This window comes from Tamandua tetradactyla, chromosome X, assembly GCF_023851605.1.
Source record: "Tamandua tetradactyla isolate mTamTet1 chromosome X, mTamTet1.pri, whole genome shotgun sequence".
NCBI classification, from domain to species: Eukaryota; Metazoa; Chordata; class Mammalia; order Pilosa; family Myrmecophagidae; genus Tamandua; species Tamandua tetradactyla.
The window spans coordinates 41,218,587-41,235,853 of NC_135353.1; the positions used below are offsets into that span (position 1 = coordinate 41,218,587).

General features: G+C 39.8%; 1 pseudogene; it reads left to right on the plus strand.

Annotated features, from left to right (window-relative positions):
- The first annotated feature begins 7,137 nt into the window (after positions 1 to 7,137).
- The window catches only part of LOC143671788 (E3 SUMO-protein ligase PIAS2 pseudogene), a 51,334-nt pseudogene continuing 41,204 nt past the window's right edge, over positions 7,138 to 17,267 (plus strand).

The following is a 17,267-nucleotide window of genomic DNA, read 5'->3' on the forward strand; positions in this document are numbered from 1 at the left end:
CCTTGCTCCTCTTCCTGGAGTGATTTATCATGTTTAATCAGATGAAACTGCAAATGAAGGCCCTGAAGCAATTGGCTTGGAAGATATTTCTAATTCTTTTCATGACCCGCTCCAACCACCCCTCTTTTCTTCAAAAAACCCATAACTATAACCCATAACTAGACTAAAGTCTCAATAAACCCCAAAAGGTGAGGTACAAAGTGTCACCCATGAAGAGGTACACTACACCCCAAAAGAACTGCATGAGTTTTACAATTTATATAGAGAGAAATCAGGGGAATATGTGTGGCAATGGGTTTTAAAGGTGTGGGATAATATAAAGCTGAATCAGGCTAAATTTATTGATATGGGCCCATTAAGCAGAGATTCTGCATTCAGTTATAGCCCGAGGGATTGGAAAGGGCACTAACAGTTTGTTTTGAATGGTTGGTTGAAACATGGATCAAAAGGTGGCCAACATTACCTGAGGTTGAATTACCAGAGCTGCCCTTGTAAAATGTAAATGTGGGATCCATTGGCTTAGAGAGATTGGAATGTTAGTGTGAATTTATCATGGAAAGCCTGCTTATACACCCCAGGAGTGTCCAGAGGATGCACCATTTACCTGAACTGTGAGAAATAAATTTGTGAGACTAGCTCCACATCCCTAAAGAGCTCTATAGTCGTCCTTCTCTGTAGGTCAGATATTACTGTGGGAACTGCCATGACTGAGCTGGAATCCTTAAACACAATGGGGATGATCAGATCCTGATTTAGCAGAAACCAGGTAGCAGCACTTTATCTCCAAAGACAAGGTGAACATGGCTATCATAATGGACAGCAGATTCAAAGCAAGAATCAAAATAATCTGAGACACAGAGGCTTGTGGCACTGGCTAGTATATCATGGGGTACCTAGAAGTACAATAGATGGGCAGTTGTTCTTGTTTGCTAGCTGCAGGAATGCAGCACACCAGAGATGGATTGGCTTTTAATAAAAGGGGATTTATTTCATTAGTTCTTCAGAGGAAAGGCAGCTAACTTTCATCTGAGGTTCTTTCTTACATGGAAAGGCTCAGAGTAATCTCTGTTGGCCTTCTCTCCAGGCCTCTGGGTTCCAACAACTTTCCCTGGGGTGATTCCTTTCTGCATCTTCAAAGGCCTGGACTGAGCTGCGAGTGCTGAGATGAGGTATGCCAAGCTGCTTGGGCTGTGCTACGTTGTGCTCTCATTTAAGCACCAGCCAGTTAAGTCAAACATCATTCATTGTAGCAGGCACACCTCCTAGCTGACTGCAGATGTAATTGGCAACAGATGAGGTTCATGTACCATTGGCTCATGTCCACAGCAACAGAAATAGGTACCTTCACCTGGCTAAGTTGACAACTGAATCTAACTATCACATTTCCTCCCCTTGTCAACTTGGCAACTACAGACATCACCTTAAACAATATTAAGGTGCAAAAAATTCTCTTCTGGCTGTGGACCTGTGAATCTCAAAACAAATTGTCTGGTGCCAATATGTCAAGGGGGATATTCACAGGATACAGGTTCATTTCCATAGGGTGAAATTGGAAGAACACAGATGTAAAACCTACAGGGCAAACACCATTGGATTTCAAAGTCTGAAAGTCATTCATCCTTTGGTTTAGAAAGTGGCAGTCCCACCCTTTCCGAGGGCCTATGCAGTGGCTGGCCTCTTTCCAAATCAACCTTGGGGAACATTGAACAGACCATCTTTTTCTTGGCTCCACTCTCTCCAGGCATCAGGACCACCCCTGGGCTCTCTGCCTTTTCCAGGGCACATGCTCAATCCCTCCATGTGGTGGCAGCCAGACTCTCCCCAGTCCCCCAGAGAGCATGCTGTACCTTCTCCAAGGTCTGAGGCCGCATGACTCTTCCACTGCAATGAGGTGGGAAACTCATCCTCACTCTTCAGGATAAACTCACCCTCTCCATGTATATGGGTCAGTCCACTCTCCTGGCTGAGGTTTCTTGGCTTCAGACCCGAGCTTCCATGGTTCTCACTCTGCAAACTCCAATTTTTTCCCTTTTGTGTCCTCCTTTGTCAAGATTGGCAGTGGTTGAAAATGTAGAGCTGTGTTCCAGTAGCCATGTTTCTTGAGGATGATTGAATAATGATATAGCTGTCACAATGTTACTGTGTGATTGTGAAAACCTTGTGTCTGATGCTCCTTTTATCTACCTTGTCAACAAAGGAGTAAAACATATGGAATAAAAATAAATAATAAGGGGAACAAATGCTAAAATAAATTTAGTTTGAAATGCTAGTGATCAATGAAAGCGAGAGGTAAGGGGTATGGTAGGTATAATCTTTTTTTTCTTTCCTGTATTCGTTTTATTTCTTTTTCTATTGTCTTTTTATTTCTTTTTCTGAATGGATGCAAATGTTCTAAGAAATGATGAATATGCAACTAAGTGATGATATTGTGAATTACTGATTATATAGTTGATGTTTTATTTGGTTTCTTAATTTTTTAATTAATAAATAAATTTTTAAAAAATAAATAAATAATAGGGGGAACAAATGTTAAAATAAATTTAGTTTGAAATGCTAGTGATCAATGAAAGCTAGGGGCAAGGGGTATGGTATGTATAATTTTTTTTTCTGTTTTCGATTTATTTCTTTTTCTGTTGTCTTTTTATTTCTTTTTCTGAATTGATGCAAATGTTCTAAGAAATGAATATGCAACTAAGTGATGATATTGTGAATTACTGATTATATATGTAGAACGGAATGATAACATGTTAATGTTTTAGTTTGGTTGTTGTTAATTTTTTTTAATTAATAAATAAATTAATTTAAAAAAAAAAGCTTGGCAGTGGTTCTGTTTAAACCAGCAGTCTCTTCAAGCACTCCAGGACTTTTCCATCATTCTCTTCACAGTTCCTCGAAAATCTTTCCCTTAGCCATCCAAAAAAAACCATTCCAATGTATCTGGTATTTGCAAACCGCAGCAGCACCTCACTCTCTGGTACCAAATATGTTCTAGTTTGCTAGCTGCCAGAATGCAACACACCAGAGATGGATTGGCTTTTAATAAAAGGGAATTTATTTCATTAGTTCTTCAGAGGAAAGGCAGCTAACTTCCATCTGAGGTTCTTTCTTATGTGGGAAGGCTCAGGGTAATCTCTGTTGGCCTTTTCTCCAGGCCTCTGGGTTCCAACAACTTTCCCCGGGGTGATTTCTTTCTGCATCTCCAAAGGCCTGAGCTGAGCTGCGAGCTCTGAGATGAGGTATGACAAGCTGCTTGGACCATACTATGTTATGCTCTTTCATTTAAACACCAGCAATTAAGTCAAACATCATTCACTGCAGCAGGCACACCTCCTAGCAGACTGCAGATGTAATCGGCAACAGATGAGGTTCATGTACCATTGGCTCATGTCCACAGCAACAGAACTAGGTGCCTTCACCTTGCCAAGTTGACAACTGAATCTAACTACCACAGCAGTCAATAAATTCTTCTTTGAGCTGTATAAGTAGAAGAGTTCTAAGTCAACTTGAACAAAAGTCTAACTTGAATTGCAAAAACAGAGTCATGGCCCCTTAATAAATTTTCAGACTTGAAACAGACTACAGACCCAGAGCCCCTTGAATGAGAGGAAGGCCAGGTCCCTTTGGGGAGGACCCTGTTACACTGTCACAAATTTATACTGTTAATCTTCCTCGAAGCCTCCCTAAGGAGACCTATGGCCTTTTACCAGAGTAACTGTGCATTGGTGAAAAAGAAATGATCAGATGTTGGGGGATTATTAAACAATGATTCAGAGCACCAAATATCACTGTGGTCCATGAGTCAGAGTGGGGGCTTATGGAGGTCAGGTGATTGATGGAATCTTAGCTCAGGTCCATCTCAGTGGATCCAGTAGGTTTCCAGACCCAGTCTGTGGTTATTTCCCCAGTTCCAGAATGCATAATTGGAATATACACACTGAGCAACTGCCAGAATCTCCACATTGGCTCTCTGACTCGTGGAGTGAGGGCTAATATGGTAGAAAAGGCCAAGTGGAAGACACTAGAACTGCCCCTACCTAGCAAAATAGTAAATCAGAAGCAATACCAAATTCCTGGAGGGAGTGCAGATTAGTGCCACTCTTAAGGACTTGAAGGATGCAAGGATCATGATTCCAGCCACATCCCTATTCAACATTCCTGTTTGGCCTATGCAGAAAACAGATGGGTCTTGGAAGATGACAGTGGATTATTGTAAACTCAACCAGGTGGTGACTCCAATTGCAGTTGCTGTTCTGGATGTGGTATCACTGCTTGAGCAAATCAATACATCCCCTGGTACATGGTATGCAGCTACTGATCTGGCAAATGCTTTTTTCTCAATAGCTGTTAGTAAGAACCACCAGAAAAAGTTTGCTTTCAGCTGGCAAGGTCAGCAGTATACTTTCACTGACCTACCTCAGGGGTATATCAACTCTCCAGCCCTATGTGATAATCTTTCCACAGGGACTGTGATCATTTCTCCCTCCCAGAAAACATCACACTCATCCATTATATTAATGATATCATGTTGATTGGGCCTAGTGAGCAAGAAATAGCAATTACTCTAGACTTATTGCTAAGGCATTTGTGTGTCAGAAGATGAAAGATAAATCCAACAAAAATACAGGGGCCTTCTATGTCAGTGAAATTTCTAGGTGTCCAGTGGTGTGGGGCATGATGAGATAACCCTTCTAAGGTGAAGGATAAGTTGCTGCATCTGGACCCTCTTATGACCACAAATAGACACAACACCTAGTTTGTCTCTTTGGATTTTGCTGACAACATATTCCTCATTTGGGTGTGCTACTCCAGCCCATTCATTGAGTGGCCAGAAAAGCAGCTAATTTTGAGTGGGTACTGAACAAGAGGTAGTTCTGAGACAGGTCCAAGATGCTGTACAAGCTGCTCTGCCGCTTGGACCATATGATCCAACAGATCCAATGATGCTGGAAGTGTCATTGGTAAATAGAGATGCTGTCTGGAGACTTTGGCAGGCCCCTATAGGAGAATCACAACACAGACACTTAGAATTTTGAAGCAAAGGTTTACCATCTGCTGTAGGTAACTACTCTCCTTTTCAGAAATGGCTTTTGGCCTTCTACTTGGCCTTAGTAGAGACTGAACACTTAACCATAGGACACCAAGTTACCATGAGATCTTAGTCATCTATCACGAGCTTGGTGTTATCTGACCCACCAAGCCATAAATTTGGGCATGTGCAGCAGCACTCCATCATAAAATGGAAATAGAATATAAGAGATAGGGCCCAAACAGGTCCTGAAGACACAAGTAAGTTACATGAGGAAGTGGCCCAAATGTCCATGGTCTGCATTCCTGCCACATTACCTTCTCTTTCCCAGACCAGAGCCATGGCCTCTTGGGGAGTTCCTTACAGTGAATTGTCTGAGGAAGAGAAAACTCGGGTGTGGTTTACAGATGGTTCTGCACGATATGCAGATTCCACCCAAAAGTGGACAGCTGCAGCTGCAGCACTACAACCCCTTCCAGTATATCCCTGAAAGACAGTTGTGGGGGGAAATCCTCCCAGCAGGCAGAAGTTTGAAAAGTGCACCTGGTTGTTCATTTCACTTGGAGAGAGAACTGGCCAGAGGTGTGTTTGTGTACTGATTCATGGGCTGTTTCTAATGATTTGGCTAGACAGTCAGGGACTTGGAAAGAGCATGATTGGAAAATTGGTGACAAAGAGGTCTGCAGAAGAGGTATGTGTATAGACCTTTCTGAATGGGCTAAAAACATGAAGATATTTATGTTCCATGAGGATGCACACCAGAGGCTGATTTCAGCAGGGGAAGGTTTTAATAATCAAGTGGATAAGATGACCCGCTCTGTGAAAGAGAAAGTCTCTTTCCCCAGCAACTCCTGTCATTGCCCAATGGGCTCATGAACAAAGTGGTCATGTTGGTAGGGATGGAGGTTATGCATGTGCTCAGCAAAATGGATTTCCGCTCACCAAGGCTGACCTGGTTACAGCCACTGCTGAGTGCCCAATCTGCCAGCAGCAGAGACCCACACTCAGCCCCTGATATGGCACCATTTCCTGAGGTGATCAGTTGGCTACATGGGGGCAGGTTCATTACATTGGACCACTTCCATCATGGAAGAGGCAGCAATTTAATCTAACTGAAATAGACATGTACTCTGGATATGCATTTGTTTTCCCTGCACACTATGCTTCTGCCAAAACTACCACCCATGAACTAACAGAATGCCTTATCCTTCATCATGGTATCCCATACAACATTGCTTCTGATCAAGGAACCCCACTTTACAGCATACAAAGTGCAGGGATGGGCACATGCTGATCGAATTCTCTGGTCTTACCGTGTTCCCCATCATCCAGACGCAGCTAGATTGATAAAATGATAGAATGGCCTTTTGAAAACTCAATTGTGGTGCCAACTAGGTGGCAATACCTTGCAGGGCTGGGGTGATGTTCTCCAGGATGCTGTGCATGCTCTGAGTCAACATACACTGTATGGTGCGGCTTTTCCCGTAGCCAGGATTCACGGGTCCAGGAACTGAGGGGTGGAGATAGGAATGGCACCATTCACTGTTACCCCTAGTGATCCACTAGGAAAATTTTTGCTTTCTATCCTTACAACCTTGACCTCTGCGGGCCTATAGGTTTTAGTTCTAGAAATTGGAATGCTTCCACCAGAAGAAACAACAATGATTCCATTTAACTGGAATCTAAGACGGCCACCTGGTCACTTTAAGCTACTCATGCCCCTTGATCAAAAAGGCTGGGGTGATTGACCCCGACTATCAGGGGGAAATAGGACTGCAACTACACAATGGAGGTAAAGAAGAATTTTCCTGGAATTTAGGTGATCCCCTAGGGCATCTCTTAGTACTACCATGCCTTGTGATTTAAATCATTGGAGGCCAGCGTGGTGGGATGGTGGCTTAGTGGCAGAATTCCCCCCATGCTGGAGACCGGGGTTCGTTTCCGGTGCCTGCCCATGTTAAAAAAAAAATCAATGGAGGCAATGTATTTAGGAGTGCCCAGTACAGGACTGTGCTTGAGGCAATGGAAGTGGCCCTGGTGGTGGTGGAGTAATTAGCGGCAGCAGGGTCTGTGGTGACAGTACCAGCTGCGGCGCCCACCCGTGGTATAAAATGGCAGATTTCAAGGAGTTGAGAAATATGGTTTCTAGTTTTACAGTGTTTGAACTACAAGTATTACTAGGCTTTGCTGGACAAAATAAAATTGGATGCAACATGACCTCCTGATGAGAGCTCTGCATTTATTGAAGAGTGGCTGCAGCCCTGCAGTTCAGATCAAAATCAGAGAATTGTATAGATGCTGATACCCACGGACTCTTGAAGGACTTACTGATTTATCCACAATAAAATCATCAGTTTTCAATTTGGATCGTAGCTCATCACCTGTAGAACCTGACTTGACCATCGTAGCTGGAATCCATTCATTACCTTCCACCTCAGTTGGATCTCACTCATCGTCTTCTCCTGTTGGTTCCGTTCTTCTTCAAGACACTAAACCCACGTTTGAGATGCAGTAGCCATCTGCCCCAATTCCTCCTGTCCATCCTGATGTGCAGTTAAAAAAAAACTGCCCTTTTAGGACATCCTTGATGTTTCATCAAGTCCCCGAGTTTAGTTCAAAGCAGTATTTAACGATTTAAAGAGAAGTTTTACTTATTTATTTTTGCTCTGACACCTCAGCAAGTTAGAGAGATATGCATTTCAAGGGATTTTGCCAGATGTTAGGAGAGCTTTTACAGTCCAAATTCAGTTGAAACTTTGCCTGGCAGAAACAAGTTGCTCTCAAGAAGATAATTATCCTAATAGTTTATGTATGAAAGTAAATGAGAGGTCGGGCAACAGTGGCTCACTGGCAGAGTTCCCACCTGCCATGCCAGAGACCAGGGTTCGATTCCTGGAGGCTGTCAATTAAAAAAAAAACAAGTAAATGGGAAGCTGTTTCCTTTTCCTTTTTTGGCTACTGGCAACAAGATCCTCAGGAGCTGTCTTTTATTTAAATGCACTGCACAAAGATCTGAATTGTGAGAAGAAGCATTCCTACTTGGAGCTGAAGGATGCCAATGGGTGGTCAGATGTGGTGGCAAAAGAAGTCTGGCAAAATCACAAACAGAATGATTCTGGATACTTTCCATGAATGTGCTAAGATTTCTTTGATCTTTGACTGTCATCACTTTTTGATTTTCTTACTACTAGAAATATTTAACTAAGGCTTCATGTCTGAAAACCTTTCCATTATCATGTGACTATGCTGATGATGGAGGCCATGTCTAAAATGTGTGAGAGACTGACTAAAATCCATGGCATTGCTGCAGAAAACATGGTGTTACAGGTGTATACAAACAAGTTCCAGAAAATTTTCCAAATGGATCAATCGTGCCATGTCTTGGGATAATATCTTCATGTATAAGGTCTGCAGCAACACCATGGATGGCTCTGAATCTGTCACTTTTGCTGTCCCCTTGAGAGATAGCAAGTCTAGGTAGTTCAGCTCTTCCCCTGGGACAATGTTACGCTCACATTGTCACTGCTCACTTCTCCCCCAAAGCACTAATAAACCTCTCAAGTAGAAACTATTCAATACCATACAACATCGTTTGTGAATATATCAGCTGCTACATAAAATATCTTTAGTCTGATGAGTCATGCTCTCATCCATAGAGCCAGGGGCACTTTTGAAAGAGAAGAAATAATGGAGGATTAGGAGGAATGCAAAGACAGATTTGAAAAGCTGAAGTCAATGGGGAGAACTTGCTGGGAAGTGACTCTGACAGGACTTGGAGGGTCAAGCTTTGATATAATTATAATTTTTAGAGCTCTGAATATGTTTGAGTTTGTATGTATCCTGGAGCAAGATACTATGTACATAGCTTTATTACAGTATCCAAACATTATGGAACCATGGCCACTGTACTGCCTGTGTAAATATACCAAAAGGAAAATGGTATTACTTTGATAATAGCATGGTGTCCTTGGACAAATAGGCTACTTTCATCAGTAGCCTTTGTGCTATTTTACCAACATTGAGATGATGAGTTTTACAAGACAACTTCCCATTTTGATTATGCCAGATTCTCTTGATACAGGGAAGACAAGTGACCCACCCAGAGGGTTTGGAAGATGACGATGTGTGAAGAATAGAAACACCAAATGAAGCTACCTCAGAGACTCTCCCGCAGGACTTTTACTCCAAAGGTTGCCAGTATACAGACTGTCAGTCAAATGAGAAAATTCCATGTTTTTATGGGCAGAAGAGAAAAAAAGACACTCTTTGTTAAAGGAGTTATTTTGAGAGGCTGAATTACTTTCCTTTTTAAACAGATGAGGAGAAATTTCTAAAAACTTGAGGAGTTGTAAGGCAGCAAAAATGGGGATGCGGGATGACAGGAGTGTTTCTTTAAAAGAGTTAAAGAGGGCGGGCCGCGGTGGCTCAGCGGGCAAAGTGCTTGCCTGCTATGCTGGAGGACCTCGGTTCGATTCCCGGCCCCAGCCCATGTAACAAAAACAAAAAAACAAAATACAATAAAACAAGAAAATGTTTAAAGATGTTTCCCTTTCTTCCTTCCTTCCTTCTCTCTGTCTTTCCTTTAAAAAAAAAAAAAAAAGAGTTAAAGAATAGAGAGGATGCGTGCTACAATTTAGCTGGCAGAAATATCCACATAGTTCTTCTTTATGCAGCCAGAAGACTTGTCAGTACTAGCTCTTTTACCTAATAAATTATATTTCTGAGTTCCAAGATCTCTGCTTTGTCTTAGTTTCTTAAAGCTGTCATAACAAAGTACCACAATCTAAATGCCTTAAAATAACAGAAACTTATGTCTCTCAGCTCTGTGGCTAGAATACTAAAATTAAGGTGTTGGCAAGTACATGTTCCCTCAGAAACCTATAGAGGAGAATCCTTCCTTGCCTCTTCTGGCTTCTGGTGTTTGCCAGTAGTCCTTGGCATTCATTGGCTTGTAGAGGCATCACTTCAGTCTCTGCCTTGTCTGCATATGGTTTTCTCCCCAGGTCTCTGCTCCTTTTATAAGGAGACCAGTTATATTGAGCTAGAACTCACCCTAATTCAATATGACTTCACCTTAACGTGACTACATCTGCAAAGACCCTTTTTCCAAATATGATTACATTCACAGGTACTGGGTGTTAGAACTTCAGTATATCTTCTTGGAATATACAGTTCAACTCATAATGTTCTTTCTCAGGTATTTATTAGTCATTACAGTGGTCTACCCCACAGTAAATATAGGCTAAAATAAGTTAAGCATTTTCATGTTTTAAACACTGTTAAAAGCATATTCAAGTTTTCTGTTTTCTTATTGATCCTCTGTCTAGATGTTCTGCCTGTTGAGTGGTGTATTTAAGTCTGTTACTATTATTTTATTGCTGTCTATTTCTCCCTTCATTTTTGCCAGTATTTGCCTCATATATTTTGGGGCACTAAATTGGTACATTTTCTATGTTGATTGTGTAATATAAATGCCAGGGTAACCACAGAGAAAGTATTTTTAAAATATACTTATGAACTGTTTGCCTCTGAAAATTTGAACCTGAGTCTAATCCAGCCTCTAAGACAACTACTGATTTTAAAAAATATGTATGGAGATAGAGCAGTAAAACTTCATATGATGAGGAAGCCAGCTACCTGATTTAAAATATAAGGTCATTCTTTAGGTCAAAACTCCTAGTTTGTCTAACATAACAATGGCATTGGGGAAAAAAAGGAGTGTGGGGGGGCTGTTAAAGAATAAATGGAAATCTGTTCTATAACTACTTGTTAAAATGTACTTGGAAATTTATTGCTTTTTTGTATATATGTTATATTTCACAATAAAATTTTTTTAAAAAAAATGAATAAATTGAATCTTGGGAGACACATTTAAGTACAAACTGTGACTCCAGTTTAGATGCTGTTTCAAAGTGAAAGAACATCTTTTAGGTGCTGAACTATATATGAATAAAATTACATGATGTCTGGTATTTGCCTTAAAATAATCTGGGATGAAAGTCAGGTGGAGTGGATAATGCCTGCTTATGAGAAAATAAATGATTGACCTGGGTGATGGTATTTGTGGTCCATTATATCTTTTTTCTCTGTTTGTGTATGTGTTTGAAATTTCCTGCAATGAAAGTTAAAAAGACATCTTTGAGGAAGGGGGAATGAGCCAGTCCCCAGCAATAGGGTATATTGCATACTTCCTATTGCAAAACATCGTGAGGCACATGCTGCTGGGGATTAGATGATTTTAAGGAATTACGGTTAATTTTTTAAGGTTGCAGTTCTGTTCATTTTGTTTTTTTTAAGTATTATTAGAGATGCTTAAACTGGATATCTTACAACTTAAATACTATAACATGAACAAAACAGCTTATGTCATATGATAAAGGAGATAAAATAAAGAGGAAAACAAAGATATTTGAGTTATGTATAAATACATAGATACTAATTACAAAGCAAGGAAGAACTAGTCATACCATTACAGGCCTCGTTTCTGCAACTGATCAAGTGGTCATAGTTCATATTTATCATTATCTTCTTCCACTACCTATTCCATGTTCCCTTTACCCTCAGCAAGCACTTCAGCTGGCTGTGATTCTTTGCCTGGTGGGGTGACTCAAACCTTCATTCCTCAAATTTCAGAGCCATTGGTAGTCCAGCCTGGATTGGGTTATATGACATGTCTGTAATTTGCTGTTAAATAACCCAGGAGCAAATATTAATGTCTGTGCATGTGGCGTGTGTGTTTTGTTTTGGGGAGGATGAGTTAAGAACGATTGACAACACCCTGATAATTTTTAAAGTTTGTTTTTGAGCACATGTTGTTCTCTCTACTTTTGTGTATATTTAAAATTTCCATAATAAGAGGTTAAAAAGTGAAAAAAAAAAAAAAAAGCAATGGAAACCTGCAGCAACCCAATCCAGGCTGGACTACCAATGGCTCTGAAATTTGAGGAATGAAGGTTTGAGTCACCCCACCAGGCAAAGAATCACAGCCAGTTGAAGTGCTTGCTGAGGGTAAAGGGAACATGGAATAGGTAGTGGAAGGAGATAATGATAAATATGAACTATGACCACTTGATCAGTTGCAGAAACGAGGCCTGTAATGGTATGACTAGTTCTTCCTTGCTTTGTAATTAGTATCTATGTATTTATACATAACTCAAATATCTTTGTTTTCCTCTTTATTTTATCTCCTTTATCATATGACATAAGCTGTTTTGTTCATGTTATAGTATTTAAGTTGTAAGATATCCAGTTTAAGAGTAACTATTACCCAAGGACTTGCACCTTATTCTGGAGGGATTTATTGCATTTCTGATTGTATGTCGGACAGTTGAGTATTGTTAGGCAGGGAAAAATGTGTCTGTTATTGTTTTCTATTTAGGGATTAAGTACGGTTTAAGGTGATGTGTATAGTTGCCAAGTTGACTAGGGGTAGAATGTCATGGTCAGGTTCATGTGTCAACTTGGCCAGGTGATTGTGCCCAGTTATCTGGTTAGGCAAATGCTGGCCTGTCTGTTGGTATAAGGACATTTCATGGACTTAAATAATAACCACATTGGCTTCATCCGCAGCTGATTGCATTTAATCAGCTAAGGGGAGTGTCTTCTGCAGTGAGAGGTGGTTAATCTAATCACTGAAAGGCTTTTAAGCAGGATTCAGAAGAGACAATCACTTTTCCTGCTTCAGCCAGCCAGTCTCTCCTGCGAGTTCATTAAGGAACTTCATTGGAGCTGCCAGCTCAGAGCCTGCCCCACAGACTTTGGACTCTACATCCCCACGGTTATGTGAGACACTTTTTTTTTAATTGAACATAACCACATACAAACACAAACATTCTTACCATATGATCATTCCATTCTTGATATATAATCAATAACACAGTATCATCACAGAGTTGTATATTCATCATCATGGTCATTTCTTAGAATATTTGCATCAATTCAGAAAAAGAGATAAAAAGAAAACAGAAAAAATTCATACATAACATATCCCTTAACCCTCTCTCTCACTAGCATTTCAATCTACTAAATTTATTTTAATATTTATTCCCCCTACTAGTTATTTATTTTTAATCATATGTTTTGCTCATCTATCAATAAGGAAGATAAAAAGAGCATCAGACACAAGGTTTTCAACAATCACACAGTCACATTGTGAATGCTATATCATAATGCAATCATCTTCAAGAAACATGGCTACTGAAACACAGCTCTACATTTCCAGGCACTTCCCTCCAGCTTCTCCATTACGCCTTAACTAAAAAGTGATATCTATTTAATGCACAAGAATAACCTCCAGGATAACCTCTCAACTCTGTTTGGAATCTCTCAGCCATTGACACTTTATTTTGTCTCATTTTGCTCTTCCCCCTTTTGCTCAAGAAGGTTTTCTCAATCCCTTGATGCTGAGTCCCAGCTCATTCCAGGATTTCTGTCCAATGTTGCCAGAAAGGTCCACACCCCTGGGAGTTATGCCCCATGTAGAGAGGGGGAGAGCAGTGAGTTTACTTGTCATGTTGGCTGAGAGAGAGGCCACATCTGAGCAGCAAAATAAGTTCTCTGGGGATAACTCTTAGGCCTAATTTTAAGTAGACTTAACTATCCTTTGCAGGGTTAAGTTTCATATATACAAACCCCAAGATTGGGGGCTCAGCCTATTGCTTTGGTTGTCCCCACTGCTTGTGAGAATATCAAGAATTCCACTTCGGGAAGTTGAGTTTTTCCCCTTTCTCACCATTTCCCCAAGGGGACTTTGCAAGTAGATTTTTATATGTGAAGCACTTTTACAAATTTTATTTTTAAAGATATCTCCTGCTGATTCTGTTTCTCTAGAGAACCCTAGCTAATACACTTAGTATAAAGAATGAGCCATGGATTGAGTTTTCTTCTTTTCCCAAATGTTAACCAGTTGTTCCAACCTCATCTCTTAAATAGTTCATATTTTCCATATTGATTTGAAATGCTATTTTTATCATATAATTAATTCCTAAATACTCTGGGCCCCAAATAGGCCCTGTATTCTGTCCAATTTATTTCATTTTAAATGACGGTTTCATTTTTCCAGTTACCATGTTATTTTGCCCACTGCTGTATGTAACCCTTTCCTGATATCATGGTGTTTTAGTTTCCCAGCTGCTAAAACAAATACCACACATTGGAACTTATTGGCTCATGGTTTTGAGGCTAGGAGAAGTCCAAACTTGAGGCATCAGCAAGGTGATGCTTTCTTAAAGAAGACTATGACATTCTGGAGTTGGTTGCCAGCAATCTTCAGTCCTTCACCTTTCTGTCATATGGCAGTACACACAGCAGCCTCTCTTAGCTTCTCTCTTTGTGTGGCTTTCACTTTACCTGTAAAGGACTCCAGCAACCTGGATTAAAGCCCAGCCTGATTTAGTTGGGCCACATCTTAACTGAAGTAACATCTTGAAGATATTTACAATGGGCCCAAACATCCCAGAATGTGAACCAAGTCCAAGAACATGTCCAAAATGGGGGACACAGTACAATTCACCATAAATGGTGTCTCTAAAATCAAGCAAAAAAAAATAACTTGGTAAGCATGAAATGAGAATAAAGGGAAGCAGATGATTTGGGAGGATATTTCATCCAGACTGCATGAAACATCCCCTTCCAATAAAAGAAACCACCTCTGTAATGAACAGTGGTGCACTAAACCCTTTGTGATATAATTCTTGTCCCTTCCCAACCCCATCTTTGGCTACCTACTGCCCCCTCTTCCCTCACCATTTGTTTATGGTTTCTTCTTGCCTTGTACATCCATTCCTTCTGCCTTGCCCTCCTTACAGACTTCCCCATCAACACATACACTAAACAGTGAATTCTTTGAGTCAGGGATTGTCTTATTCATGTTTGTATTTCCAATGCTTGAAATAATGGGCACACAGAAGATATCCAGCTATTGTTTGTTGACTGAAAAAAGTAAATGTAAATCATACCAGTTGCTTCAATGTGTTAGCAAATGCTCTTAAGCCACCCTGAGGTAGTTTGCATTCAAGAGTTTATTAGGAAAAAATAGTTTACTTTTCCAACAAATATATCACTTCTCCCCTTCCTGTCCTTTTGGCCCAGTGCACCTTACTGAACTGGACAGGAGTAGGGGTAAGGGACAAAAAAGGGGAAAAGAAGGGGAGGGGGAAATAAGTAGTATCCATAAAGCAGCAGAACTGTATTAGGTAATATTAGTGGAGGATAACAGTATTCTGTTTCCATACTCATCTTCCTGAACATTGCTTGAGTAAAAAACAAGGCACACCATAAAAGCAGCAGGGTATTGATACTGTAACAGCAGGGTATTGGAATTATAATAATAGAGTTAATTCATACATGATGCCATTTTGATTGTACAAATATTCAAAACTAATTCAACTGTTTTATTACACCAATAGAAACTTTATGGTATAGTTTTGAAATAAGAGACAGTTTCTCTCATAAAATAAATGCCCATTTCTATCCAAAGAAACATGAGTTACATTTCCAAAAATTAAAAAAAAAGTACAAATGTGAGTTTTAAAGTCTTTTCAAACACTTTAAAATATGGCTGGTGTAGAAAAGTGTTTGCGTATTCAAATCCTTTTTCCCCAGGAACTAGTCATTTTAATCTGTTTTTCACACACAGTCCTTGGAGTCAACTGTATTATAAATGACACTGGTTGGCTTGAATTCTGTCAAATTGTTCTCCAAATTCTTGATGGAATTTTTAATCACAATATTTCACTTTAAAACTTTCCTCTTGACTTTATCAGCATATTTTTCACAATCTTCAATCACCACCTAATTTTACAGAAGCAAGAGAAGCTGAGGTTTTTTCCAGGTGTTAACTTGGTTAATTTGGGTTAAAACCAGAAAAGATAACTTCATAATTCATTTTGTTTCCATTAAATCTATTTTTTGGAAGTGGAATATATAGGGAAATCTTTAAGCCTAGTATATTTGCTTTGCATGATCTTTTCTGATGGCATTTTGCCAGAAAAAATGGAGGAAAAGGGAAGGCTTATCTGGATAAATTGCTTTAAACAGAGTAAACCAAGGAAACCTAATCACTGCATTATTTCCACTCTCAGATGATTTGTTTAGAGCAGCCAAGAAGGAATGGATGGGGTCTTTCTATCTTTCACTTTGGCAGAGTGGCTGGGCCTTTGACACTGCTTTTACCAGCAGACATTAATAGGTAGGTGACTGGTGATGATATGGAGGAGATAGGAATCAATCTTATATAGCAGTGGCAGGCCTCTGTGACGTGGTGTTCATAGTTTCTCTTTATTTTTATTTTCTACCTTGGTTTTTACAAATGTGCTATGTTAACACTGTCACAGAATAAAAAGAAACATGATTTATATTTTATTACTTTCCCCCCACTCCAACATCTCTTGTACATGTATCTGATCTCATTAAATTGAGATAAATTTAAGTCATTCCCTGATATCATCACTATGTCTTAGAACAATACTCAGTACTATCTATAGTCCAGGCCTGGTTCATGACACCCAAAAGGCCTGTAGACAAGGACTCTAATAGGATATTTCCTGGCCTCAAACCTGCCAAAGAGCTATTTTGGGGTAAAAGAAGGGGTTAGCTACATAACTGGCTCTTCTGACAGAGTTGAAGTGTCTTGAGCCTCCCTAATCCTAAAATTGACTGAAAGCAGTCAACTGAAGATTTACAGGATTCTACAAGAATGAGGAAAGCCAGTGTGAGTACAACTCTTTATCAGAGTTTAAAGAGGAAGTAGAGGATCTAATCTTTTTGCCATTAGATCTTTACAGGAGCTTTTGATCAACAGAAAGGGAACCTTCAGAATCCTCACAACTACCTGAAATAATTGAGACAATGTCCAGTGTCTTTTCACACTCTGTTCTACACCTCATCATTCTCTTTCACTATCTTCTAAAGGGGATAGTGTCCATACTCTGTATTCAGTGTCTTTCTAATTTTTATTAAAGTTTACCAGATCTACAGTAAGATAAACCAATCTATGCTAAGGTATTAATGCTTGCTCAAAAGGTATTTCCAAAAATAGTACTCTAATAGGGTATTCCAGAAGGCATAATGCTTTTACAAAAGAAATTTGTGGATCAATTTCTACAAAAAATGACCAAGGAGATGAGACTTTTTAAAATTTCAGTCCACCTATGGATGGGACAGACCTTGAAGACACTGGGCTTAATTAGATCACAAAATTTTCAAGCTACCTCCTCATTGAAACATGAGTTGAATTTTAAAT